Source organism: Oncorhynchus nerka, linkage group LG12, assembly GCF_034236695.1.
Source record: "Oncorhynchus nerka isolate Pitt River linkage group LG12, Oner_Uvic_2.0, whole genome shotgun sequence".
In the NCBI taxonomy this organism is placed as follows: Eukaryota; Metazoa; Chordata; class Actinopteri; order Salmoniformes; family Salmonidae; genus Oncorhynchus; species Oncorhynchus nerka.
In genome coordinates, this window is record NC_088407.1 from 72,931,913 (window position 1) to 72,959,127 (window position 27,215).

The window sequence follows — 27,215 nt, forward strand, 5'->3', positions numbered from 1 at the left end:
TATGGCCGGAACAGTTCTATTTTTTTTTCTCCATCAGACCAGAGGACATTTCTCCAAAAAGCACGATCTTTGTCCCCATGTGCAATTGCAAACCATAGTCTGGCTTTTTTAATGGCGGTTTTGGAGAAGTGGCTTCTTCCTTGTTGAGCGGCCTTTCAGTTTATGTCAATATAGGACTCATTTTTACTGTGGAAATAGATACTTCTGTACCCGTTTCCTCCAGCATCTTCACAAGGTCCTTTGCTGTTGTTCTCGGATTGATTTGGACTTTTCGCACCAAAGTACGTTCATCTCTAGGATAAAGAACGCATCTCCTTCCTGAGCGGTATGACGGCTGCGTGATCCCATGGTGTTTATACTTGCGTACTATTGTTTGCACAGATGAACGTGATATGGAAATTGCTCCCAAGGATGAACCAGACTTGTGGAGGTCTACAATTCTTTTTCTGAGGTCTTGGCTGATTTCTTTGGATTTTCCCATGATGCCAAGCAAAGAGGCACTGAGTTTGAAGGTAGGCCTTGAAATACATCCACAGGTACACCTCCAATTGACTCAAATTATGTCAATTAGCTTATCAAAAGTTTCTAAAGCCCTGACATAATTTTCTGGAATTTTACAAGCTGTTTAAAGGCACAGTCAACTTAGTATATGTAAACTTGACAGTGAATTATAAGTGAAATAATCTGTCTGTAAACAATTGTTGGAAAAATGTCTTGCGTCATGCACAAAGTAGATGTCCTAACCGACTTGCCAACACTATAGTTTGTTAACAAGAAATTTGTGGAGTGGTTGAAAAACTTGTTTTAATGACTCCAACCTAAGTGTATGTAAACTTCAGACTTCAACTGTACATACTTTGACCATTCAGCTATAAAGCTATGCATGCTCTCGACGCCATTTCATTTACCACAGTAAATATAATATTACGTTTAAGAATATTCACAGAATGAAAGCTAAAATCCCTCATGAAGCTGGTTGAGAGAATGCCAAAGGTGTGCAAAGCTGTCATCAAGACAAAGGGTGGCTACTTTGAAGAATCTAAATTTGTTCAACACTTTTTTGGTTACTACATGATTCCATATGTGTTATTTCATAGTTTGATGTCTTCACCATGATTCTACAATGTAGAAAATAGTAAAAATAAAGAAAAACCCTTGAATGAGTAGGTGTGTCCAAAAGTTTGAATGGTACTGTATGAATATGAAAAACACACAAAACAAAACACATAACAAAGCAATATGCAGATGCTGCAGTTGATGTGTACCAAATATATCAGTTCTCACATTCTCATAAGTGGTGCACGTGTATAGGATAGATCTGAATATGAGTAATAGCAATATCTTTCTTTTAATCTTTTTTTTTAAGGAGATAATATCAACCTCCTTAAAATAATCATAGTGTTGAAATGTGCTTAGCTGTCCTTTGTTCCTTTGTTTCCTGATACCTTTTAATTGAGGAAATTCTGGTGAGAGAAATGTGAGCCCACATGAGCTCCTAGGGGGGCAAAGGGGGGGGCATACCATATCACTTCCTTCAGGGTTAATATTCTCCAGCCTAAGAAGAGGGGAAAGAGAGAGAGATGGAGAGAGGACAGACAGACAGACAGAGGAGGAGGAGAGAGAAATAGGGAATTGAGAGCGAGAAAAAAGACATGCCGGTTAGCTCCATCAGTTTCCTTTCCTTAGAGCGGCAAAATGAGATCACTTCCCAAATCTTCCTCACATCCAATAATTGCGTTCTGTTCTGGGGGTTTTCAGAGTCGATGATCAAGAACAGAAGACACCCTCGACATATTAAAAGTGCCACCAGACCCCAGCCATTATTCCCCCCGATAATACCCAGTATATTTGCCACGGAGGGAGGAGGACTGTTAAGTTATTAATGTTTACTGCTATATATAACTACTGGGATCAATTGTCCATATGTGCTGAGGTGAGGGGTTGAATCATCTGTTGGTGTGTAGCAGGATTGAGCACCTTTACAGAGAAAAGACTACTATAATTACAGCAGTGTGTGACGAGATTCATGGATATCAAGCCAGTCTCTCTCGCTCTCCCTCTCTCAATGAACTGATATCACTTGTTAAATCTAGGTGAAGTGGAATCTTCAGTTAGGTACTAAAATAACACATTTTGGCACTCTCCCTGTCTGTCTCTCTCTCAACCCCTGTCATTCTCCTTAAAGTGCCAATGGATGGGTCCCAAAAGTAATCCTATTCCCTATATAGTGTACTACTTTTACTAATATAGGGTTAGGGTGGCATTTGGTATGCACATCGTGTGATTTCCCCAGCAGCCAGCCAGCCAGTCAGTCAGTCTTCTCCTCTCAGGGAAAGCACAACAACTCCTCAGCTCATTGACAAAGGCATTACACGGATCACCTCCCATTATAAAGGTACATACTCAATCATAGTGGGCCTGCCACTGACCTGCCTGCCTGGGAGAATAAAGGTTCAGAACATGCCTTTCCATATTCCAGCTCAGATAATGGGATTGTGCTCGGCTATCAATTACCCTTTCCTTACTAAGAGGAAAGCTGGGCGGCGCCTTGAAAAGCATGAAGAGATGAAAAGGGATGTTTTTCTAATTAGATTGCCTTGTTTTATGCCAAATAGCCTGACAAACTGAATGCTCTTCATGCCAACCAATAAGTCCAGGCAATTTAAACAATTTAAATAATTAGAATAAAAAGTCATATCAAATAAATATAATAACAGAAAAACATTTGTTTGACAAACGGTTTATAGTAAAGAATGCTTTGGAAACAAAAAGCAACGGGATTTATTTTTCAAGTGGAGTGTGGAGTTCACACCAACCAAGATACCAAGGCTTATTGAAATATAGATTTGCTTCTGACAGAAAGTTATATATTCCCTTAAGTAGAAATGTAATTACTTCTAAACTTCACCAGCAAATATTGCCTGCCTGCCTCCATCCTAGTGGACAATGCAGTTTTCATTTGAAAGGTTCTGGTAGTTAAGAACTGACTCCACCACCCAACCAAACCCCGTCCAACAACCACCTAAACAAAACAAAAATCACATGAATTAGCCCTCTTCAGACAGGCAGGTCTGAAGGACTTGATTGATTTCCTATACAGTGCAACTCTTGACTGACAACCTCGCACGGAGGACGAGGGGACTCTCCAATATATTTCCAAACCATTGGATATTGGATTTTTTGTCATCCCCTCCGCCCGTTTTACAACCACCCCCTTCCATTCATTCACCTTGTCGACCAGCCTGAAGAACAAAGTGGAGTTGCCTTTGCAATGGCAAGTAAACAAACTGGACCATTATAGATGTTAGCAAATTCTCCATCACCATTTCCATAGAAAGGGAAGAAGAAGAAGAAGAAGGGGAAAGAGTGAGGAAATAACAGTTTAGCATCTCATTGAAAATGCTTATTGAATGCTACTCACTTCTACAATCTATTTCCCAACTTTTCTACATACTGCTGATGTTGTGAGTGACCGTGAGAGCAGAGGGAGAGAGGTCTGTTAGCTAATCAGAGTGGCCCTGTGTGGCAGGGTTGGGGTCAACCATGCCATTTCAATTAATTAATTTCAGGAAATCAATTCCAATTTTCCTTATTGAAAAGTAATTGCAATTTGAAATTGAAAGGTAAATTACATTCTAAATTGACTGAATTGAAATGCAGTCAGTCAGAGAAGAGGGAGAGAGAATGGCGAATGAGTTAAGCAGAATGGGTTTCTGTGCCAGGGCTGAGGAAAGAAGAAACGTGAAAATTTGATTTATGTTTAATTCCTGAATTGACATGGAATCGACCCCAACTCTGTTCTGTGGTCTGTTAGGGTATGCTATGTTGTGGTGTGTTGGGGTAATATAGTACGTACTCGGCTGCCGCCTGCTGCAGCCGCTTGGCCCGGTGTAGGGCCTCGTCCCTCTCTTCATTTGACAGACACAGCCAGGCCATCGCCGCCTGGTCCCTATCGCTCTGAGACTGGTTGATCTCCTCCACTATAGGGCTGAGGGATGAAGAGAGAGGGAGGAGATGGTGGGGGAAGAGAAAGTGAGAGAGAAATAGTAATAGAAAGGCAGAACAAATTGTAAGAAAGAAATAGAGATAGAGGGAGAGAAAGAAATAGAGATAGAGGGAGAGAAAGAGACAGAGAGGGAGAGAAAGAGACGGAGAGGGAGGGAGAGAAAGAGACGGAGAGGGAGGGAGAGAAAGAGACGGGGAGGGAGGGAGAGAAAGAGACGGAGAGGGAGGGAGGGAAAGAGACGGAGAGGGAGGGAGAGAAAGAGACGGAGAGAGAGGGAAAGAGACGGAGAGGGAGGGAAAGAGACGGAGAGGGAGGGAGTGAAAGAGACGGAGAGGGACGGAAAGAGACGGAGAGGGAGGGAAAGAGACAGAGAGGGAGGGAGAGAAAGAAATAGAGATAGAAATAGAGATAGAGGGAGTGAAAGAGACGGAGAGGGAGGGAGAGAAAGAGACGGAGAGGGAGGGAAAGAGACAGAGAGGGAGGGAAAGAGACGGAGAGGGAGGGAAAGAGACGGAGAGGGAGGGAAAGAGACGGAGAGAGAGGGAAAGAGACGGAGAGGGAGGGAAAGAGACAGAGAGGGAGGGAAAGAGACGGAGAGGGAGGGAAAGAGACAGAGAGGGAGGGAAAGAGACGGAGAGGGAGGGAAAGAGACAGAGAGGGAGGGAAAGAGACGGAGAGGGAGGGAAAGAGAGAGAGGGAGGGAGAGAAAGAGACAGAGAGGGAGGGAGAGAAAGAAATAGAGATAGAGGGAGAGAAAGAGACAGAGGGGGAGGGAAAGAGACGGAGGGAGGGAGAGAAAGAAATAGAGATAGAGGGAGAGAAAGAGACAGAGAGGGAGGGAGAGAAAGAGACAGAGAGGGAGAGAAAGAGACAGAGAGGGAGGGAGAGAAAGAAATAGAGATAGAGGGAGAGAAAGAGACAGAGAGGGAGGGAGAGAAAGAAACAGAGAGGGAGGGAGAGAAAGAGACAGAGAGGGAGGGAGAGAAAGAGACAGAGAGGGAGGGAAAGTGAAAGAGAGATAGAAAGAGGAAGCATTGTTATTAGTTTCTTCTCAATAACAATGCTAAGCTCCCTGTGAAAGGAGGTTATTGCCACTGATACACATCGGCACTGGTATTAACTCCAGTCAAACTCATTTAGTGGGGAAGTGAAGTGGTGTGGTGGTCTCCACACATGCTAGACATATAGGTGTCCCAATCAATAAAGAAACAGTTTACATTTTGTCACATTACCAAGTACTTATCATCTTAGAATGGTTAAGAGATTGGCCGGTCCTTAACCCTAACTCAATACAAGGTTTAACAAACCTTTTCAAGCCAAAACACATTGTGTTCTTGTAATGTTTGAAAACTGGACAGGTTTTATTGAGAGTGAGCTGTGAAATGATTTGTCTAATGTGTTGCCAAAATGAGTATGAGTTTTGATGACATCATACTAGGGCTGTCCCCAACAAACAAAAAAATTGCTCGACCAAGAGTCGTCTGTTCTTTTGACCAACTGCCTGGTCGCAAACTGCCTGGTCGCAAAGTCTTTGTATCTCAAAATCATTGTCATGTGATTAATAAAAATTATATCGAAATCTAAATTATACAAATGTAAAAGTAATTTATATTTCCATTGCCAACTATGTAAAAATAGCCTACATAAAGCCAAGAAATACAAACATTTCAGCCTGCAGATAGAAATCGAGAGAGCTGGAAAGATATATCAAATAGGCTACATTGAGGAACTTTTGTAATTCTCAATGGATGTAAAAACAGACTTTGTTTACTTGCTGTTTGAGGTGAAGAAAAATTACTTTGAGAAGCTCCACTGCTCATTAGTGGTAGTGAGTTAAGACAATCAGAAATACTACCAGATCCCCAAATGGGCACATTTACAGGCCTACATTTGCACGCAGGGCAGGTAACCTAGGCCTACTTCTATGCATCATCAGGTCCTTACTCAACATAGGAGCGCTCCAAACAAAAGACAATAACTAAATTGACAACTTGTTCATTTAATTAAATCCAACTTGTTTTTCAGAAGTGTAGCCTAGGTTGTGCTCTCTGCAAGCAAAGTGTCCACTCCGACAATGAGAACTGTAAAAGACTGGAATAAAAATATACTGAATGCATTAACAGAAATGACGGTAACCAAACAAACATTGTAGATGATGGGAATGAAGGTAAATGTACTACTGGTAATACTGGTGTGCCACCCGCGTGGCCTCTGCAATGGATTATTCCACTGAGACAGGCGTTAATCAAGACATGTGCCATACATTTAAAACATTTTTTTGCAGCTGCTCGACTAAAAGTTTATCGATCGACCAACAGCCTATCGACCAAACATCGACCAGTTGACTAAATTGAGTCAGCCCTACATCATACAGAGTTAAAACATAATAATAATTGGCCATCTATGAGTGCTTTTATGATGACTGTGTAATTATGTCTGTCCCACTGTTGAAGATATAACTTTTCTTATTGACACAGACTCTGTAGACTGGCAGGGACAGATTTTCATTCATTTTACACCTGACCCAGGATCCTACATTCCCGCGCTGTCTGCTGTCTGCCTAAAAACCAGCAGATTGTGGGGTTACCACTGTCTTCAGATCCCTTTGTTAATCCCACTACGAAGGAGCCCAGAGATCCATCAACAGCTAATTCCTCTCTTCTCTCACTGAGATGGCTTAATGATAAACAGTGAGCCTCGCCATAAGCCATTACAAAGTTCAGTAAGAAAATCAATATAGCATTTTAGCTGGAATTTGCTCATTAAACATCCCCTTCCCTGAGCCATGCAAATCATATTGAAATGAGGATGGCAAATAGGCTACACAACACACAAGCTAATTTTATTAAATGCAATTGGGGCTGCTGGACTTGTTGCTCGATATACGTCTGGTATTTTCATTAATTATTAGATGGGTTGAGGAGAGAACTCACCCCCCCAAAAAACAATTGTCAAAAAAAGAAATTTGCTCAGCAAAATTCAAATATTTGTTCTGTGAAGGCTGGGAGCGGTTAAATCACATTAACAAATATGATTTGTTCGTTACAATGTAATCTAATTCGTTTTGATACTTAAGTTGCATATAAAACAAATTGATAATTGCTTGCCACAGTCAATATCTTCGTTTTTTTTAATAACAAGTTCATCAGGATTAAAATGACAATCAATGATCAGATAATAGGCTTTCTTTGAGATGCTTTCATCCTCACTGTCTGTACTGTATTGTCTGTACTGAATGACCCATCATTTGTCTTTCCTCTCCCCTAGCCTCTTCACCCTGACCCCTCCTACCTCCAACCTTCTCTCAGGCCTGGGGTTTGTCGCACCCCCATTCTGTACCCTCAGCCTTCTCTCAGGCCTGGGGTTTGTCGCACCCCCATTCTGTACCCTCAGCCTTCTCTCAGGCCTGGGGTTTGTCGCACCTCCATTCTGTACCCTCAGCCTTCTCTCAGGCCTGGGGTTTGTCGCACCTCCATTCTGTACCCTCAGCCTTCTCTCAGGCCTGGGGTTTGTCGCACCTCCATTCTGTACCCTCAGCCTTCTCTCAGGCCTGGGGTTTGTCGCACCTCCATTCTGTACCCTCAGCCTTCTCGCAGGCCTGGGGTTTGTCGCACCTCCATTCTGTACCCTCAGCCTTCTCTCAGGCCTGGGGTTTGTCGCACCCCCATTCTGTACCCTCAGCCTTCTCTCAGGCCTGGGGTTTGTCGCACCCCCATTCTGTACCCTCAGCCTTCTCTCAGGCCTGGGGTTTGTCGCACCCCCATTCTGTACCCTCAGCCTTCTCTCAGGCCTGGGGTTTGTCGCACCCCCATTCTGTACCCTCAGCCTTCTCTCAGGCCTGGGGTTTGTCCCTCTCCTAGCCTCTCCCCCCTCCATAACGTACCTCCAGCCTTCTCACAGGCCTGGGGTTTGTCCCCCCTCCATAACGTACCTCCTGCCTTCTCTCAGGCCTGGGGTTTGTCCCCCCCTCCATAACGTACCTCCAGCCTTCTCACAGGCCTGGGGTTTGTCCCCCCTCCATAACGTACCTCCAGCCTTCTCTCAGGCCTGGGGTTTGTCCCCCCTCCATAACGTACCTCCTGCCTTCTCTCAGGCCTGGGGTTTGTCCCCCCCTCCATAACGTACCTCCAGCCTTCTCTCAGGCCTGGGGTTTGTCCCTCTCCTAGCCTCTCCCCCCTTCATACCGTACCTCCGGCCTTCTCACAGGCCGGTCCTCCAGTTCAGTCTCCAGCAGTTCAGCGTCCACCAACCTGCTCTCCCGCTCCTTCTCCCTCATGACCAACTTGTCCTGGAGCTCCCAGAGAAGCCATACACCAAAGTTGGCCAGGGTCATTTCTATGCTAAGTATAATTTTTAATTCACATTCATGAATTGAAAAATATCTTGTCACTATCAATTCAAATTTTTGCATTCATGAATTGGTTTAATGAATTGAAAATGGAATTAACCCCAACCAATGCTGAGATGTGCAGCCTGTCATTCCGTGTCCAGACATATTTACTAACTATCCTCACTCACAGACAGTAGCAGAAACCTCATGCAAAACACCCGATAGACACCTGACTCCATCCTGTATTCTTGACAACATACTAAATAACTGTTGTGGTTTCCTGGGCAGTTTCCTGGGCGGTGATACATATAAATAGTATATAGATTATATGATCTCTCAGGCATTTTGTAACAAATTACACAATGGAGCCTCTACATTACATTATTTTAGATGCCAATATTTCAGATGCCAGATGCTATTGAACTCCTATAAATCTTGTGGGAGTGATATTTTACAAGGTTTTAGTGAAGGAGCAAAAATATTTAAATCTGAGTTGGTGTTCCCCCCACCCCACACTTTGAAAACATGCCTCAGTCAGTCCTCAGAGTTGGCTCTCAAGGCTCTGCCAGCAAAAACAGACCCTTGGGAAATGTTCCTGACTTTCTGTCAGAAGTCACAGCTACTTGCAAACCAGAGGCATCAATTATAGCCGTTTCAGAGGGCCTCTACGTGGCTACAGCCTCTCTAACAGCCGCTCAGCTGCAGAGGAGACAGCCTGTACACAGAGGGACACTCAGCACGCTCCAGACCAAACACAGGAAAGGACAGCAATAACCAGATAGTCATAGGTCTGTGCCTTGGACATGGAAATAGTGGTGGTGTTGGGAAAAAGCTTGTGGACAGACAAGAGGAGTGGACACTCAGTAGCTGGAAGCTATGACAGACAACACAATAATATATTTAAAGAGGAGGAAGAGGAGAGTGGGGGTATCTACCTAATACAGGAACCAGGAGAACATACAAGGCTAATGTGATGTCAGAACTGACTGAGCTATTTTTAGCAGCATTTTTCCAATTCATTTAGCTTTCTAAAGACCTAAATAGTCTTTAAATTGAGGGTTTTCATACTCCCAAGATATTTCATTGTGTGAAATCAATTTGTGTACTTTACACTGAGGAAATACAGAACATCAGACAAAGGATATTTGTTTCTCAAAGTAAAAACTGGGAAAAAACGATGCAAAATGTTTTGCATTTAGCTAGGACCTGTATCTAGCTGGGCAAGAATCCTTGTACATTTCTGCCTACCTTCTTATTGGAGATCTCCTTCAGCAGGAAGGTCAAATCCTTCTCTCTGTCCAGGACGAGGCTTTGCTTTTTGGAGTCGAAGGAACTGATGTTAACTTTAGTGTTTCCGTGGTCCTCTTACATACTGCATTATGAGATAGAACATGTGATTAGAGAGAAACAACCGTATTAAAACTTGAGAGCGAACAGCAACACAAATGAGTTTTAGCCTTGTCTCCTACGAAACAGACACACAATTATCAAATACACAGGGGATGCAATTTCCCCTCTTTCAGGCATATTACAGTGTCTTTATTTACTTTGTTATATTAGGCAAATCATACAGTTGACCTTTAAGGTAATATTAAGGTATTACGGAAGTGTATTGCCATGTAAATGACTTCCCTCTTGTAGCCAGGAGTATGATTCAGTTCTTATTAAAGCTGAGAATGCAACAATGCCTCATAATGTATTATACCCTTTATCTATCTAATCTATCTATCTATCTATCATAAGACCGTCAGATCTGATGCCATATCATGTGACCATAACTGAAGATCTTGACAAGAGGACAAAGATACAGTGGTACATCTTTATGTTGTAGAAATAGGTAAATCAGTCTGGAACTGCTCGTTACCAGACCCCCCCTACACACACAAAAGAGGCTACATTAGATCTCCTGTGGTGGGCATGGGGTGAAGGAGATCTCCTGTGGTGGTCCTGGGGTGAAGGAGATCTCCTGTGGTGGGCATGGGGTGAAGGAGATCTCCTGTGGTGGGCATGGGGTGAGGGAGATCTCCTGTGGTGGGCATAGGGTGAAGGAGATCTCCTGTGGAGGTCCTGGGGTGAAGGACATCTCCTGTGGTGGTCCTGGGGTGAAGGAGATCTCCTGTGGTGGGCATGGGGTGAAGGAGATCTCCTGTGGTGGTCCTGGGGTGAAGGACATCTCCTGTGGTGGTCCTGGGGTGAAGGAGATCTCCTGTGGTGAGCATGGGGTGAAGGAGATCTCCTGTGGTGGGCATGGGGTGAGGGAGATCTCCTGTGGTGGGCATAGGGTGAAGGAGATCTCCTGTGGAGGTCCTGGGGTGAAGGACATCTCCTGTGGTGGTCCTGGGGTGAAGGAGATCTCCTGTGGTGAGCATGGGGTGAAGGAGATCTCCTGTGGTGGGCATGGGGTGAGGGAGATCTCCTGTGGTGGGCATAGGGTGAAGGAGATCTCCTGTGGTGGGTCTGAGGTGATGGAGATGTAGATGTCCGACTCTGTCCCACTATGGGTCTTAAATACTGGAGGACTAAAGTTAACGAGATGACAGAACCATGAAGCTAATAGGGTACAAATGCTGAAAGTACAAGTAATGTTGGGCCACTTCTGGTTCAATAGCTTTCGCAAGTTGTGGGAAAATGGTAACACATTGGCCATGTCACGTTTGTCGAAAGGAGCGGACCAAGGCGCAGCGTGCGTAGAGTTCTACATACTTTATTACAAAGTGAAACTTAACAAAACCAACAAAGAATAAACAAACGTCCAGTACAGAGCGCACATAGGACACTAACTGAAAACAATATCCCACAACGCAGGTGGCAACAATGGACAACTTAAGTATGATCCCCAATTAGAGACAACGATAATTAGCTGCCTCTAATTGGGAACCATGCTAAAACAGCAACATAGAAATATAACGACTAGAACACCCCCAAGTCACACCCTGACCTAAAGCATCATAGAGAACCCTGAGGGCTCTCTATGGTCAGGGTGTGGCAGTACCCCCCGAAAGGTGTACTGTGTACTAGTCACCCCTCCGAAAGGTGGGGTGGGGGGGTGGGGGGTGACTAGCGTCGGTGGCAGCTCCGGTGCGGGACTTAGCACCCGCCTAGACCATGGAGCCGGGCTGAACACTGTGCCCGGACTGGGCACCGGAACAGAGGAAGGCTCCGGCCATGGAGCAGGACTGGACGCCGTGCATGGACGCCGTGCCTGGACTGGGCACCAGCACAGAGGAAGACTCCGGCTTTGGAGCGGGACTGGACACCGTGCCTGGAATGGGCACCGGTGCAGGGGAAGGCTCCGGCCTTGGAGCGGCACTGGACACCGTGCCTGGACTGGGCACCAGCACAGAGGAAGGCTCCGGCCATGGAGCGAGACTGGATACTGTGCCTGGACTGGGCATCGGCGCAGAGGAAGGCTCCGGCCATGGAGCTGGACTGGATACTGTGCCTGGACTGGGCATCGGCGCAGAGGAAGGCTCCGGCCATGGAGCGGGACTGGATACTGTGCCTGGACTGGGCATCGGCGCAGAGGAAGGCTCCGGCCATGGAGCGGGACTGGATACTGTGCCTGGACTGGGCATCGGCGCAGAGGAATGCTCCGGCCATGGAGCTGGGTTGGATGCTGTGCCTGGACTGGGCCCCGGCGCAGGGGAAGGCTCAGGCCTTGAAGCGGGACTGGACACTGTGCCTGGACTGGGCATCGGCGCAGAGGAAGGCTCCGGCCATGGAGCTGGGTTGGATGCTGTGCCTGGACTGGGCCCCGGCGCAGGGGAAGGCTCAGGCCTTGGAGCGGGACTGGACACTGTGCCTGGACTGGGCATCGGTGCAGAGGAAGGCTCCGGGCATGGAGCGGGACTGGATACTGTGCCTGGACTGGGCATCGGCGCAGAGGAAGGCTCCGGCCTTGGAGCTGGGTTGGATGCCGTGCCTGGACTGGGCACCGGCGCAGAGGAAGGCTCCGGCCATGGAGCGGGACTGGATACTGTGCCTGGACTGGGCATCGGCGCAGAGGAAGGCTCCGGCCATGGAGCGGGACTGGACACCGTGCCTGGACTGGGCACCGGCGCAGGGGAAGGCTCCGGCCTTGGAGCGGGACTGGACACCGTGCATGGACACCGTGCCTGGACTGGGCACCGGTGCAGGGGAATGCTCCGGCCTTGGAGCGGGACTGGACACCGTGCCTGGACTGGGCATCGGCGCAGAGGAAGGCTCCGGCCTTGGAGCGGGACTGGATACTGTGCCTGGACTGGGCATCGGCGCAGAGGAAGGCTCCGGCCTTGGAGCTGGGTTGGATGCCGTGCTTGGACTGGGCCCCGGCGCAGAGGAAGGCTCCGGCCTTGGAGCTGGGTTGGATGCCGTGCCTGGACTGGGCACCGGCGCAGAGGAAGGCTCCGGCCTTGGAGCTGGGTTGGATGCCGTGCCTGGACTGGGCACCGGCGCAGAGGAAGGCTCCGGCCTTGGAGCTGGGTTGGATGCCGTGCCTGGACTGGGCACCGGCGCAGGGGAAGGCTCCGGCCTTGGAGCGGGACTGGACACTGTGCATGGACACCGTGCCTGGACTGGGCACCGGTGCAGGGGAAGGCTCCGGCCTTGGAGCGGGACTGGACACCGTGCCTGGACTGGGCACCAGCACAGAGGAAGACTACGGCCTTGGAGCGGGACTGGACACCGTGCCTGGACTGGGCACCGGCGCAGAGGAAGGCTCCGGGCATGGAGCTGGGTTGGATGCCGTGCCTGGACTGGGCACCGGCGCAGAGGAAGGCTCCGTCCTTGGAGCGGGACTGGATACTGTGCCTGGACTGGGCCCCGGCGCAGAGGAAGGCTCCGGCCATGGAGCGGCACTGGATACTGTGCCTGGACTGGGCATCGGCGCAGAGGAAGGCTCCGGCCATGGAGCGGCACTGGATACTGTGCCTGGACTGGGCATCGGCGCAGAGGAAGGCTCCGGCCTTGGAGCTGGGTTGGATGCCGTGCCTGGACTGGGCATCGGCGCAGAGGAAGGCTCCGGCCTTGGAGCTGGGTTGGATGCCGTGCCTGGACTGGGCATCGGCGCAGAGGAAGGCTCCGGCCTTGGAGCTGGGTTGGATGCCGTGCCTGGACTGGGCATCGGCGCAGAGGAAGGCTCCGGCCTTGGAGCGAGACTGGATACTGTGCCTGGACTGGGCATCGGCGCAGAGGAAGGCTCCGGGCATGGAGCGGCACTGGATACTGTGCCTGGACTGGGCATCGGCGCAGAGGAAGGCTCCGGCCATGGAGCGGCACTGGATACTGTGCCTGGACTGGGCATCGGCGCAGAGGAAGGCTCCGGCCTTGGAGCTGGGTTGGATGCCGTGCCTGGACTGGGCATCGGCGCAGAGGAAGGCTCCGGCCTTGGAGCTGGGTTGGATGCCGTGCCTGGACTGGGCATCGGCGCAGAGGAAGGCTCCGGCCTTGGAGCTGGGTTGGATGCCGTGCCTGGACTGGGCATCGGCGTAGAGGAAGGCTCCGGCCTTGGAGCGAGACTAGATACTGTGCCTGGACTGGGCATCGGCGCAGAGGAAGGCTCCGGGCATGGAGCTTGGTTGGACACCGTGCCTGGACTGGGCACCGGCGCAGGTTGCACCGGACTGATGACACGCTCCTCAGGGCGAGTGCGGGGAGCCGGCACAAGACGTACCGGGCTGGGGAGGCGCACTGGAGGTCTGGTGTGTGGAGCCGGCATAGGTGGCACAAGACTGATGACACGCTCTTCCAAACGCCTGGCTGCAGCATACTCCTTGCTAACACCTCTCTTCGGTATCCCTCATTAAACTCCTTTATCGACTCCCAGACGGTCTCTGGCTCTCTCCTCTGCTCAGCCGACCCCCCTTGTGCCCCCCCAAAATAAATCTTTGGGTTTCTGTGGCCGTGGACCCCGGCGTCGTCGCTGTCCTTCCAGATTCCTTGGCGACTCCCTCCAAGGAAGGGTCTCACATCCTCCCAGGATCTCCTCCCATGTCCAACTCACTTTTGCCTCCATAGCACGCTGCTTGGTCCTTGTTTGGTGGGATATTCTGTCACGATCGTCGATAGGAACGGACCAAGGTGAGTTGAGTTCCACATACTTTATTACACAGAGAAACTACAAAAACAATAAACATAACACGAATGTGAACGCCGTAGTGCTCAAAACACTAACGAACAATATCCCACAAAACAGGTGGGAACAATGGACAACTTAAGTATGATCCCCAATTAGAGACAACGATAATCAGCTGCCTCTAATTGGGAACCATACTAAAACACCAACATAGAAATAAAATGACTAGAACACCCCCGAGTCACGCCCTGACCTAAAACACCATAGAGAACCCCGAGAGCTCTCTATGGTAAGGGCGTGACAGCCCACTGCAAATTATGATAAAATTGTTCAATTACATGTGGTAAGAAAAGAAAAAAACGGACAAACATTAGTGGCGTGTGAATAGAAATAAAACATCAAAGCGCATCCTCAACACCGTCCATGACAATATTGTTCCACTTAAAGGCCCAGTGAATTATGAGCTGGTGGAATAGCTATTTTCTGTTATTTTGGGGAGGGGTAAGGGGGCTTCTTGAGGAAACGGCTGGCTATCTTCCACAAGGGAATGCAGAGAGGCTGAGTGACTGGTGCTGGCAGAGAACTACATGGTGCTCTGTCAATGTTTCTGTTGAGAGCTGAGCCAGAGAGAGAGGGAGAGACGAGAGAGAGAACAGAGAGAGAGGGGAGAAGAGAGAGAGAGAGAGAACAACGAGAGAGGGGAGAAGAGAGAGAGAGAGAACAGAGAGAGAGGGAGAGACGAGAGAGAGAACAGAGAGAGAGGGGAGAAGAGAGAGAGAACAGAGAGAGAGGGGAGAAGAGAGAGAGAACAGAGAGAGAGGGGAGAAGAGAGAGAGAGAGAACAGAGAGAGAGGGAGAGACGAGAGAGAGAACAGAGAGAGAGGGGAGAAGAGAGAGAGAGAGAACAACGAGAGAGGGGAGAAGAGAGAGAGAACAGAGAGAGAGGGGAGAAGAGAGAGAGAGAGAACAGAGAGAGAGGGAGAGACGAGAGAGAGAACAGAGAGAGAGGGGAGAAGAGAGAGAGAGAGAGAACAGAGAGAGAGGGGAGAAGAGAGAGAGAGAACAGAGAAAGAAAACAGAGGCAGCGGGAAGAGAGGGAAGAGGGAGAGAAAGAACAAAGAGAGAGAGAGTAACATACAGTGTAGGCGCCAGACAAATACTAGGGCCAGTCTGCTAGGATCTTTAGGCAGTGATCAAGTAAATGTTCAGTAACCAGCATGGTAAAGTAACAATCAATGCTTTCAAGTCAAATTCTAATTCCCAAACCTGATGGAAAATAAGCTAAAATGATTTTATTTAAAAGTCATATTACAAAAGGTCAATTTGTGATTCTGTCAGCTTTACATAACGTCAAAGAAACTTCCTTAAAGTATGATTACCTTACAAGTGGTGCATGACAAATTACCTCTCTTTACTGTTATGAAATACACATTAAGGAATAAAACAGATGTATTGCTTTAGCATCAATGCAATTCAAATGGCGTCAAATTCAAAATAAACTGGTTTAAAGAGCATCGAATGTTTTTCTTTTTTTTAAAGCATGCGTTGTGATGAAGGATCCCGGGCCGCAGAATTGCCCCTCCAGTCTACCACTATGTCCAAAAGAAGCTACAGCTTAGCAGTGACAATTAATTTGTGAAAGGTCAGGTTTTGAAGTCAGGAGCAGGGAGGTCTGCCTCCTCGTTGTAGTTTTGTTGCTAGGGTCCTTCTCCCTGAATTGTTGCAGACAATTATCATTATTCTCTTTAAGACTCACCAATGCAAACACCAAATGAGGTTATATAACCCCTTTGTCGCACTGCAAATATGGGACTTTTTGGGATACATTGGTCCTAAACCTGGGTTGCTTCTTGAATTATTTTAAGATAACTGCCCATACCAAGTATAACCGTCTGTTTAAGGTAGCATTTCACTCACTGATTAAATTACATGTGGTAAGAAAAGAAAACGGACAAACATTAGCGGTGTGCGAATAGAAATAAAACATCAAAGTGCATCCTCAACACCGTACATGACAATATTGTTCCACTTTTAAAAAACAGTGTCCCTCACGATTTCTTTATCTGACAGTGGATGGCCCTGGTCTATTTCCTATGGGAAAACCTGAGGAAGACTCTCCTTTCAAGCCAGAGCAATATCAACTCAAAAAGACTGGACGGTGTTTTATCTGGTATATAGTGGAAAAGTCAAGAAGACATATGATGAGGAGGGGCGGGGCTCTCCTTTTGGAGATCCTCCCGGCTCGCTGGGATATCACAGCAAAACACAACTCTGCTCGCCGTCAAATGTAATCTGCTAATAACCGTCATTAGTAGCCGTTTGGCTGGCAGGGTTTGAAGTGTTTTAGCTACAGCCCAAATGTATATTTGAGCTGAATACATTTATATATCAGTGTTCCTGGTGAAGGGTGAGTAAATACTCTGCTTATCTGTCATTTTCATTCCAACCAGTTTATCTAAATAGTGGCAGTGCCATATGATTGCGTACGGTCTAGGTATCGGTTATTAGATGGTGACACCATGGCTGGAGGTGATTTACACACGTAGATAAATGTTTATGTATCACATGGAACAGCATTTACACTAAAGCAAGCGTGTAAACAGGCAGAGACAAATATTGAAGTGCCAGTGGACAAAAAAGGCCTATCATGTGCTATTGCAACAATGTAAGTACAGCCAGTTCAGCACTCAAGCACTGAAGAAAGATATCCATTCAAAAAAATGCCTATTTATTATTGTATGTCTTGACAGACAGGAAGACTGGAAGATGAATAATCAAATTCAAGACGTCAGATACCTTATGGCTAGTCTTTGTCTGGCACAAAAATATTTGATGTTGTTCCCAAAATGGCTGCCGAGTCAGTACTGAAATAAAGTAACATAAAAACGAAAGGAACTTATTGACAATTTGGACAACTGAAAATCCCATGAAAGATTTCACATAAATTCAACATTAACTCAAATGAATTCAACATGATTTAGAATACTGATAAAATCCATTTATATTACATTGCATGGATGGTAGTGAGTTTATAGTTGAGTATGGCTTGAGCTCAGATGCTCAATCGCACTCCACACTGCCCTTTCCCACCTGGACAAAAAGAACACCTATGTGAGAATGCTGTTCATTGACTACAGCTCAGCATTCAACACCATAGTGCCCACAAAGCTCATCACTAAGGACTCTGGAACTAAACACCTCCCTCTGCAACTGGATCCTGAACTTCCTAACAGGCCACCCCCTAGGTGGTAAGGGTAGGTAACCATACATCTGCCACGCTGATCCTCAGGGATGCGTGTTTAGTCCCCTCCTGTACTCCCTGTTCACTCACGACTGCGTGGCCAAGCAAGACTCCAACAACTTCATTAAGTTTGCTGACGACACAACGGTGGTAGGTCTGATCACCGACAAGACAGTCTATAGAGAGGAGGTCAGAGACCTGGCACTGTGGTGCCAGGACAACAATCTCTCCCTCAATATGTGCAAGACAAAGGAACTGATCGTGGACTATAGGAAAAGGAGGGCCGAAACAGGCCCCCATTAACATTGACGGGGCTGAAGTGGAGCAGGTCGAGAGTTTCAAGTTCCTTGATGTCCACATCACCAACAAACTATCATGGTCCAAACACAGCAAGACAGTTGTGAAGAGGCGATGACAACACCTTTTCTTCGTCAAAAGACTGAAAAGATGGCATGAGTCCTCAGATCCTCAAAAGGTTCTACAGCTGCACCATCGAGAGCATCCTGACCGGTTGCATCACCGCCTGGTACGGCAATTGCTCGCTACAGAGGGTAGTGCGTAAGGCCCAGTACATCACTGGGGCCAAGCTTCCTGACATCCAGGACCTATATTAGGCGGTGTCAGAGGAAGGCCCAAAAAATTGTCAAAGACCCCAGTCACCCAAGTCATAAACTGTTCTCTTTGCTACAGCACGGCAAGCATCAGAGCGCCAAGTCTAGGACCAAGCTCCTTAACAGCTTCTATCCCCAAGCCATAAGACTGCTGAACAATGAATCAAATGGCCACCGGGACTATTAACATTGAACCCCCCCCCCACTTTACAAATTACCTTGACTAACCTGTACCCCCGCACATTGACTCAGTGCCGGTACACCCTGTATATAGACTTGTTTTTTAAAAGTGTAATTATTTATTTAACTAGACAAGTCAGTTAAGAACAAATTCTTATTTACAATGACGGCCTACCAAAAGGCAAAAGGCCTTGTGCGGGGACGGGTGGTGGGGTATATATATATATATATATATATATATATACATACATACATATACACACACACACACGTACATATATATATATATATATATTTAAAAAAAAATATATATATATAAAAATATATATATAAAAAAATATATATAAATAATATTATATACATAAATAAATAATAATATATATATGACAAAACACACACCACTACATGAAATGTGACCTAAGACATCAACATAGCATGGTAACAACACAACATGGTATCAACACAACATGGCAGTATTACAACATGGTAGCAGATCCAAACATGGTACAAACATTATTGGGCACAGACAACAGCACAAAGGGCAAGGTAGAGACAACAATACATCACACAAAGAAGCCACAACTGTCAGTAAGAGTGTCCATGATTGAGTCTTTGAATGAAAAGATGGAGATAAAACTGTCCAGTTGGAGTGTTTGTTGCAGCTCGGTCCAGTCGTTAGCTGCAGCGAACTGAAAAGAGGAGCGACCCAGGGATGTGTGTGCTTTGGGGACCTTTACCAGAATGTGACTGGCAGAACGGGTGATGTATGTGGAGGATCAGGGCTGCAGTAGGTATCTCAGATAGGAGGAGTGAGGCCTAAGAGGGTTTTATAAATAAGCATCAACCAATGGGTCTTGCGACGGGTATACAGAGATGCGGTTATTGTTATGTAATTATGCTATGTCATTTTCTTGTGTTACCTTTCAAAAATATATACTTTAGGCTATTTAGTAAATATTTTCTTAACTCAATTTCTTGAACTGCATTTTTGGTTAAGGGCTTGTAAGTAAGCATTTCACACAGCCAGGGATTTGACAGGTGAGTTGTGGGTCAGGGCAGCCTGTCACAGCAGCATGCAAGCAACTTAACTTTTCAACCATCTTTTAACTGGAAAAAGGCTCATAGCGTCATTTGATATGACATGGTAGGTCTATTTCGAGCCAATTAAAAATAGATTTGAGTCTGAATGAGGGATGAAAGAACCATGTTAAATAAAATTCCCTTTGTTGCAATTAAAAAAATACACATTGACATAGTGTAGTGTACACAATCCACGTAATTGTATTTGTAGCCAATTTAGTTTTTGCATTCAACTTTTAACCATTGTAGATAACATTCGCTTAGGATTTACAATGCACAACTCAAAGAATAAGTCATTATTACAGTGATAAACGTCCCATTACATTACAACTAATTTTTAATTGTCACATGGGGGTGAAAAGCCATACAATGTAAGCACGTATGAGTGGATGACAATAATTCGAAGGCATCTTTACCCAAGTTGTGGCAGCAGGGTGGTCTCTGAGCTTTGGTGCAGTACTCCCCAGTCCTCATTGACTTTAGGATTAGCTGAAAATAATATAGAAAAATATATGATTAATTTTTCATTAATTTACCCATTTCAAAAGGAAAAATGCATTTAGGTGGAAGCAGTGAGAAAAGGCACTTTCCAGTACGTTAGCCTAGAGGAAAGGTTAGTATTAATTATAGCCTGTCAATATGATCTCAGGGGAACCTCAGAGGCAGAAAGAGGATCTTTAATAACCTCCCAGAGTATAGCAAAACAAGACCGGAAGCTTTAATTTGCAGAGGGAAATGGTGCTTTATTTAAGTCATATGTCATCTCAACTATCCCCTGATCACTCCACCGTGTACCATTACTCTACCTAACAGTTGATCAGGGCCTAATGAATACCGGCAATTAACAAATCATAATCCTGTCACGCAGATATCATTTAATGCTTTTCGCTATGAGGAAAGTAAACAGGCGTTTAATACTGCTCAAGCCCCATATCAGATCCTCCTTACTCGTTAGGAAGCCCAACCAATTAAAGTTCAGCCTCTACTAAGGTGTAATTAAATGATGGCTGCTAAATTGGTTCCCATAAATGCAAGTTAATTCATAAGCAAGCAACAAATACACTGACTGGAAGCAATTAAGGGAAACATTGACATTCACTGTCAGGCGGAGGGAGCGGAAAGAGCCTGTTGCTCAAAGGGAGTGTGTGTATATGTACTGTAGGAGAGGGCTACCATCTAGTGGTGAAGGGGCTAAGACAAAAGACTATTAGAATACACACTGACTGCAGCAAGCGACTTGAACAGAGCACTACCAAATGCAGTGTGGGAGCTGCTTTAGCATTCTGAAGGTGGGGTAACTTCAGAGGCACACTGTGGTTTCTATTGTTTGAGCCATATAGATAAGGCTATCTCTTACTAACAATTAGCCTAATCGAGATACAATCAATTAAGAATCCAGAAAGGGATATTGAAAGCAGAAGTGTCTCTCTCTCTCACTTTTGGGTATATGGATGGCACAAACAATGTTTCTAAAAGAGGGCTATGTTTTTTGAAGGACAGAAATAAACAATTGTATGTAACATTTCAGCTGTTACAAAAAAAGCTTTGGGTTAGGAGGAAGTTTGTGGATCCACATACAACCAAGAGTTTGGGTGAAGGAGACCTAGAGACAGGCCCAGGAGAAGAGGGAGAAATAGAGATTGAGCGAGTGAGAAGGGAGAAGAAGAAAGCGCTTGGGAGGTTGGGTGCTTGGCGGGTGGGTGCCCTCTAGGGCAGATGCCAGTGGAACGTTATCCCTGAGTTGTAAGCCAGCACACACTGCTCACACACTGCTCACAGGCTATTCAGCTCTGACACAGTGAGGCGTGAACGGACAACTGGCTTTTTGTGGGAGACACCACGGGGCTCCATTAATCTCAGTGATAGACTCTGGGCAAAAGCTAGTGTTTTTGGGGAGGATTTGATCGAAAGAGAGGGACTTTTGAGCTGGTAGGTATGGTAGCAGTGGTAGATATGCCTCACCAGATTGGTAATCCTTTAACGTGAACATGAGAAAGTAGCTTTGATAAAGGAAAAGCAGAAAAACACAGCATATAAACCTGACCTTTTGATGTTCTGATCATTTTTATTTAGGGGGAGGAAGGAACTGAGATGGGATTGGAACAAGAAAGGGCACATGACGACAAAATAAACATTTTACACATTGATTGACGTGGGCTTCCACACAGTTAATCATCAACGACTTAGGCCTAATAAAATGAATATGATCCAATAATCCATCCCCTCAAAAATATGCTTTATTTATCTCCTTTCATTGAAGTTTGGCACCACGACATGAGTCAGGGAGTTGCTCTTTCAAATCTTCAAGTTGCAATTTGAGAGAAATACAGACTTGCTTATCAATGAATAAATGTGAACCAATCAATACAATAATCACCCTATAACCACCATACTAAATCCATTCATGGTGATTGGCCGTTATATTTTGTCATTCTTTGTCAAGGTCATTACTTCCCACAAGGAAAGTTGGGCACTGTCTGGCTTTCATAAATAGTATGCATGTTGATCAATCATGATACAAGAGGCTGGTATTGTTAACAGAACCTAATTGGATGCATTTCAAGAGAACCCTAGAAATCCTAAACTATTATTTCAAGAGAAACATTGTGAGAGGGCTGTTTTTTAAAATCAGTAGCCCAATAAAATGATCTCAACTAAAATCAATGACAATTGAACTATGAAACCTGCTTTATCCCTCATTTCAAACTTTTCTTTGTCCTTTACTGTCTTTCTGTGATCTTCATATTCTTTCATTGTTGACTTTGAGCTAATTGCCTCTGTGGGCTACTTATTATTAATGTACAATTATTGCAGTGTAATGTCTTTAAATCCTTCTAAATGACCATTCATGCGTTGCATTCATTGAAAATTCTTTTGAAGTCTGTCAAAGATGGAATTCTTCAAAAGGAAATATCTAAACCCAATCTCAGTCGACCAATACTGGGTTTTGCATCCCACCACCCACCCCCTAATATAAACAAAATTCCATTCATTTTTTAAGCTGCATTTAATACATTTACTGCAGTAAAAGTTTCCAGATTCCACAGTCTTGTCATTGGTATTCCAGCTGACTTGATGAATATTAATAACAGCGTTATCCTGATTAAATGGGCTTCATACAAAATCCCTGTGAATCTTCCAGCTCAGGCCTCACATCTTCTCACTATTCTTTATGAATTTTGATACGGACATTAATCTGGAGAGGAACTTAAAGCAGGTTTAATTGTGTGGCGGCGTGCTTATGGTTTTCCGTCCAGTAAAATGCAGATGGATGGAGGATGTAGGCCTATTTGGTGGTTTAGGTAAACAGACATCTTACGGGATGAAACACTAACACCTGGAGAGGGCACCTGCTGAGACAGATGATTGTCATTGGCTGCCTGTTGGAAGGCGTGGGATGGACTTGACTAGGATCAAAAGATTTGGATACATTGTTCCTAGTTTGCTCCACAACAGGACCACCTATGGCATCTGGAATTGCTTTATTAAGTTTATTACACTTTCATTTGTAGTTTATTGATTCGACTATTGCAATAACAGTGGTAACATTGTAATAACATATATTATTACTGCTAAAAAGTAGTAACAACATTTCTAATTTGAATCAACTGATATGGAATCACAAGTTTCATATTTACCATTCCAAAATAAGTCACCGCCAACTGCTTCTTTCTGAGACATACTACCAACAACATTACACACAAACTTCTCCACAAAGGCTTCTTACATAGCCTAGTTTTACATGCCAGTGCTACATTTTTGGACATGGTGCTATTCATAAAAGAAAGCAAATACATCATTTATAAAGGGTATTTTAAACAAAAATCTTTTAAAAGAAAGGTGAATACAGGGTTGAATTCCATTCCATTAAATCTATGGAGCATAGAGCCAGCCAGGACACATTTCAGCCTTTGTGCAATAACTGAACTTTGCACTTTTCTGTTCCATATTTCATCTAGCGTCAAAACTGACAAAATGCTGAATAGACAGGCAAAAATACATCTGAAGGGACAAATATTGATCTGCGTGTAACATTAACCATTATAAATGGAGGGCAAAGAGGTAGCAGGAGGTGTGTGAGGGGATCAAAGAGGGAAAACAAAGGCCGGCCATGAGGAGTGACGCAGAGCTTTGTGAAAGTCATTTCTCAGCCACAATAGGTGACAGTCGCCCAATGTTCTGCCTGAGACTGTGACATAGCTAGCTATACTTGTTCAAAGGGCACATTTTTATGTTTTAAGTGACATACATTTAAGCAATAAGGCCTGAGGGGGTGTGGTATGTGGCCAATATACAAACGTCTAAGGGATGTTGTTAGGCATGACGCAACGAGGATAGATTGGCCATACACCACAAACCCCCGAGGTGCCTTACTGCTATCATAAACTGGTTACCAACGTAATTAGAACAGTAAAAAGTCATGTTTGTCATACCGGTGGTATACCAAAGCTTCCAGCCAATCAGCATTCAGGGCTCGAACCGCCAGGTTCACAATTGAAACAAACTGTTTCTGCTAGACAGAGAACCAATGATTGCCGAGCAAAATACTGATTCAACATTGTCTTACGTCAGACATCGTAACTTCGTTTAAGGGACTAGTGTCGCATAGGAGTGTTGACACCACTTGGAGGACAATGCACATTTTCAAAGTTGACAAAGAAATGTAAACCTCAGACATCACTACCATGGTGAAGGCAGAGACCGGTCATATCATAGCTCATCAACTCATGATAAACTTAATCTCAAGGGTTTCAAAGGCCAGACTAGTGAAATAGTGCAGCAGTATCTAAAAGGTCATATCTAACAATTCTACAACAAAACCTAATACACACAATCTAGTAAAGGAATGAGAATATATACACTACTGTTCAAAAGTTTGAAATGTCCTTGTTTTTGAAAGAAAAGCACATTTTTGTCCATTAAAATAACATCAAATAGATCAGAAATACTTATAACATGTTAATGTTATAAATGGCTATTGTAGCTGGAAACGGCACATTTTTTATGGAATATCTACATAGGCGTACAGAGGTCCATTATCAGCAACCATCACTCCTGTGTTCCAATGGCATGTTGTGTTAGCCTTTTAAAATTATAAACTTGGATTAGCTAACTGAGCATTAGAAAACCCTTTTGTAATTATGTTAGCACAGCTGAAAACTGTTGTTCTAATTAAAGAAGCAATAAAACTGGCCTTCTTTAGACTAGTTGAGTATCTGGAGCATCAGCATTTGTATGTTCGATTACAGGCTCAAAATGTTCAGAAACAAATAACTTTCTTCTGAAACTCATCAGTCTATTCTTGTTCTGAGAAATTAAGGTTATTCCTTGCGAGAAATTGCCAAGAAACTGAAGATCTCGTACAACGCTGTGTACTACTCCCTTCACAGAACAGAGCAAACTGTCTCTAACCAGAATAGAAAGAGGTGGAGGCCCCAGTGCAGAACTGAGCAAGAGGACAAGTACATTAGTGTCTAGTTTGAGAAACAGACGCCTCACAAGTCCTCAACTGGCAGATTCATTAGGTAGTACCCGCAAAACACCAGTCTCAACGTCAACAGTGTAGAGGCGACTCCGAGATGCTGGCCTTCTAGACACAATTCCCCTGTCCAGTGTCTGTGTTCTTTTGCCCATCTTAATCTTTTCTTTTTATTGGCCAGTCTGAGAGATGGCTTTTTCTTTGCAACTCTGCCTAGAAGGCCAGTATCCCGGAGTCGCCTCTTCACTGTTGACATGGAGACTGGTGTTTTGCGGGTACAAGAACATTTCTAATTGAACCCAAACTTTTGAACAGTAGTGTAAGTATAAAATATATCGATGAGCAGTGACAGACCGGCTGAGATGCAATAGATAGTAAAGAATAGATAGTGAAGGATACAGTATAAACATATGAGATGAGTAATGCAAGATATGTAAACATTCTTAAAAGTGGCATTATCATAGTCGGTGAATGTGTGCCTTCACCTTGATTAGGTCTATAGTTGGGCTTAGTGCCTTTCTGATGGGAGACTGGGAGCCCTGAGAGGGAGGAATTGGACTATGAGATCTCTAACTATCGGAGGGCTCAGCCTCAGTGATATTGATTATTGTATTGAGCCCTGGGGAAGAGGAGAAAGCATGGTGAAAGCCGCACCAATGCAGATCCTCTGCTGGGTGGATCCATTCTGGGTGGCAGTCTGTCATCAGGACTAGTAGCTCTGATCTCTCAGCATTAAGGGGGGGCCAGGAGGAATGACCTGTACAATCACCCGGGATGAGTGCCTCATTTTCAGAAAGATCCAGCAAATTTTCGGCGAGGAAAAGCCAGCAGCCGGGAGGCTTGTGGAGAGCCAAGGGAAGCAAGACCACCCTTCCCAATCCCTTGTAGGTGTGACAGCTGTGTGGAAAGCAAGCCCATCCTTCCCAATCCCTTGGAGGTGTGACAGCTGTGCAGTGTGAATAACTTAGAGCATGAAGCCCTCTCACAGACTCTGCTAGATAAACCCCTGAATATCTTATCACACTCGGGAGAAAAAAAAACAGTGATTTTACTTGCTGCATTGCTTCGATTGTTAATCAGGATATAAATGATAATATCCCTGCTTGAAAAAGTAATCGTGATTCCAAGTCCTTTGCAAATAAAGTGACAAGGAGAAATAGTAAACCCCTTTTCACAAGCACTTTTAGTAAACCCCTTTTCAAAATGATGCATAGCCTCAATATGTACAGTGCCTTCGGAAGTATTCAGACCCCTAGTTTACAGCCTTATTATTAAATTGATTAAATGTTTTTTCCCGCTCTTCAATATACACCCAATACCCCATAATGACGAAGCAAAAACAGGTTTTTAGAAATGTTTTGCTAATTTATAAAAGGCACCTTTGGCAGCAATTAGAGCCTCAAACCTTCTTGGGTATGACTCTACAAGCTTGGCGCACCTTTATTTGGAGAATTTCTCCCATTGTTCTCTGCAGATCCTCTCAAGCTCTGTCAGGTTGGACAGGGAATGTTGCTGCACAGCTATTTACAGGTCTCTCCAGAGATGTTCGATCGGGTTCAAGTCCGGGCTCTGGCTGGGCCACTCAAGGACATTGAGACTTGTCCCGAAGCCACTCATGAATTGTCTAGGCTGTGTGCTTAGTTGTTGTCCTGTTGGAAGGTGAACCTTCACCCCAATCTGAGCGGTCTGGAGCAGGTTTTCATCAAGGATATCTCTGTAATTTGCTCCGTTCATCTTTGCCTCAATCCTGACTAGTCTCCCACTCCCTGCCGCTGAAAAATACCCCCACAGCATGATGCTGCCACCACCATGCTTCAGCGTAGAGATGGTGCCAGGTTTCCTCCAGACATGACGCTTGGCATTCAGGCCAAAGAGTTCAATCTTGGTTTCATCAGACCAGAGAATCTTGTTTCTCATGGTCGGAGAGTCCTTTAGGTGCCTTTTGGCAAACTGCAAGCTGGCTGTCATGTGCCTTTTACTGAGGATTGGCTTCCGTCTGGCCACTCTACCATAAATGCCTGATTGGGGGAGTGCTGCAGAGATAATTGTCCTTCTGGAAGGTTCTCCCATCTCCACAGAGGAACTCTAGAGCTCTGTCAGAGTGACCATCCGGTTCTTGGTCACCCCCCAGACCAATGCCCTTCTCCCCCGATTGCTCAGTTTGTCCGGGCGGCCAGCTCTAGGAAGAGTCTTAAGAATGATGGAGGTCACTGTGTTCTTGGGGATTTTCAATGCT

The 27,215-nt window shown here is 45.3% G+C and overlaps 1 pseudogene; it reads right to left on the bottom strand.

Annotated features, from left to right (window-relative positions):
- Nucleotides 1-1,448: 1,448 nt before the first annotated feature.
- Nucleotides 1,449-9,707, bottom strand: LOC135574126 (mirror-image polydactyly gene 1 protein-like; annotated as a pseudogene).
- Between the last annotated feature and the right edge of the window lie 17,508 nt (nt 9,708-27,215).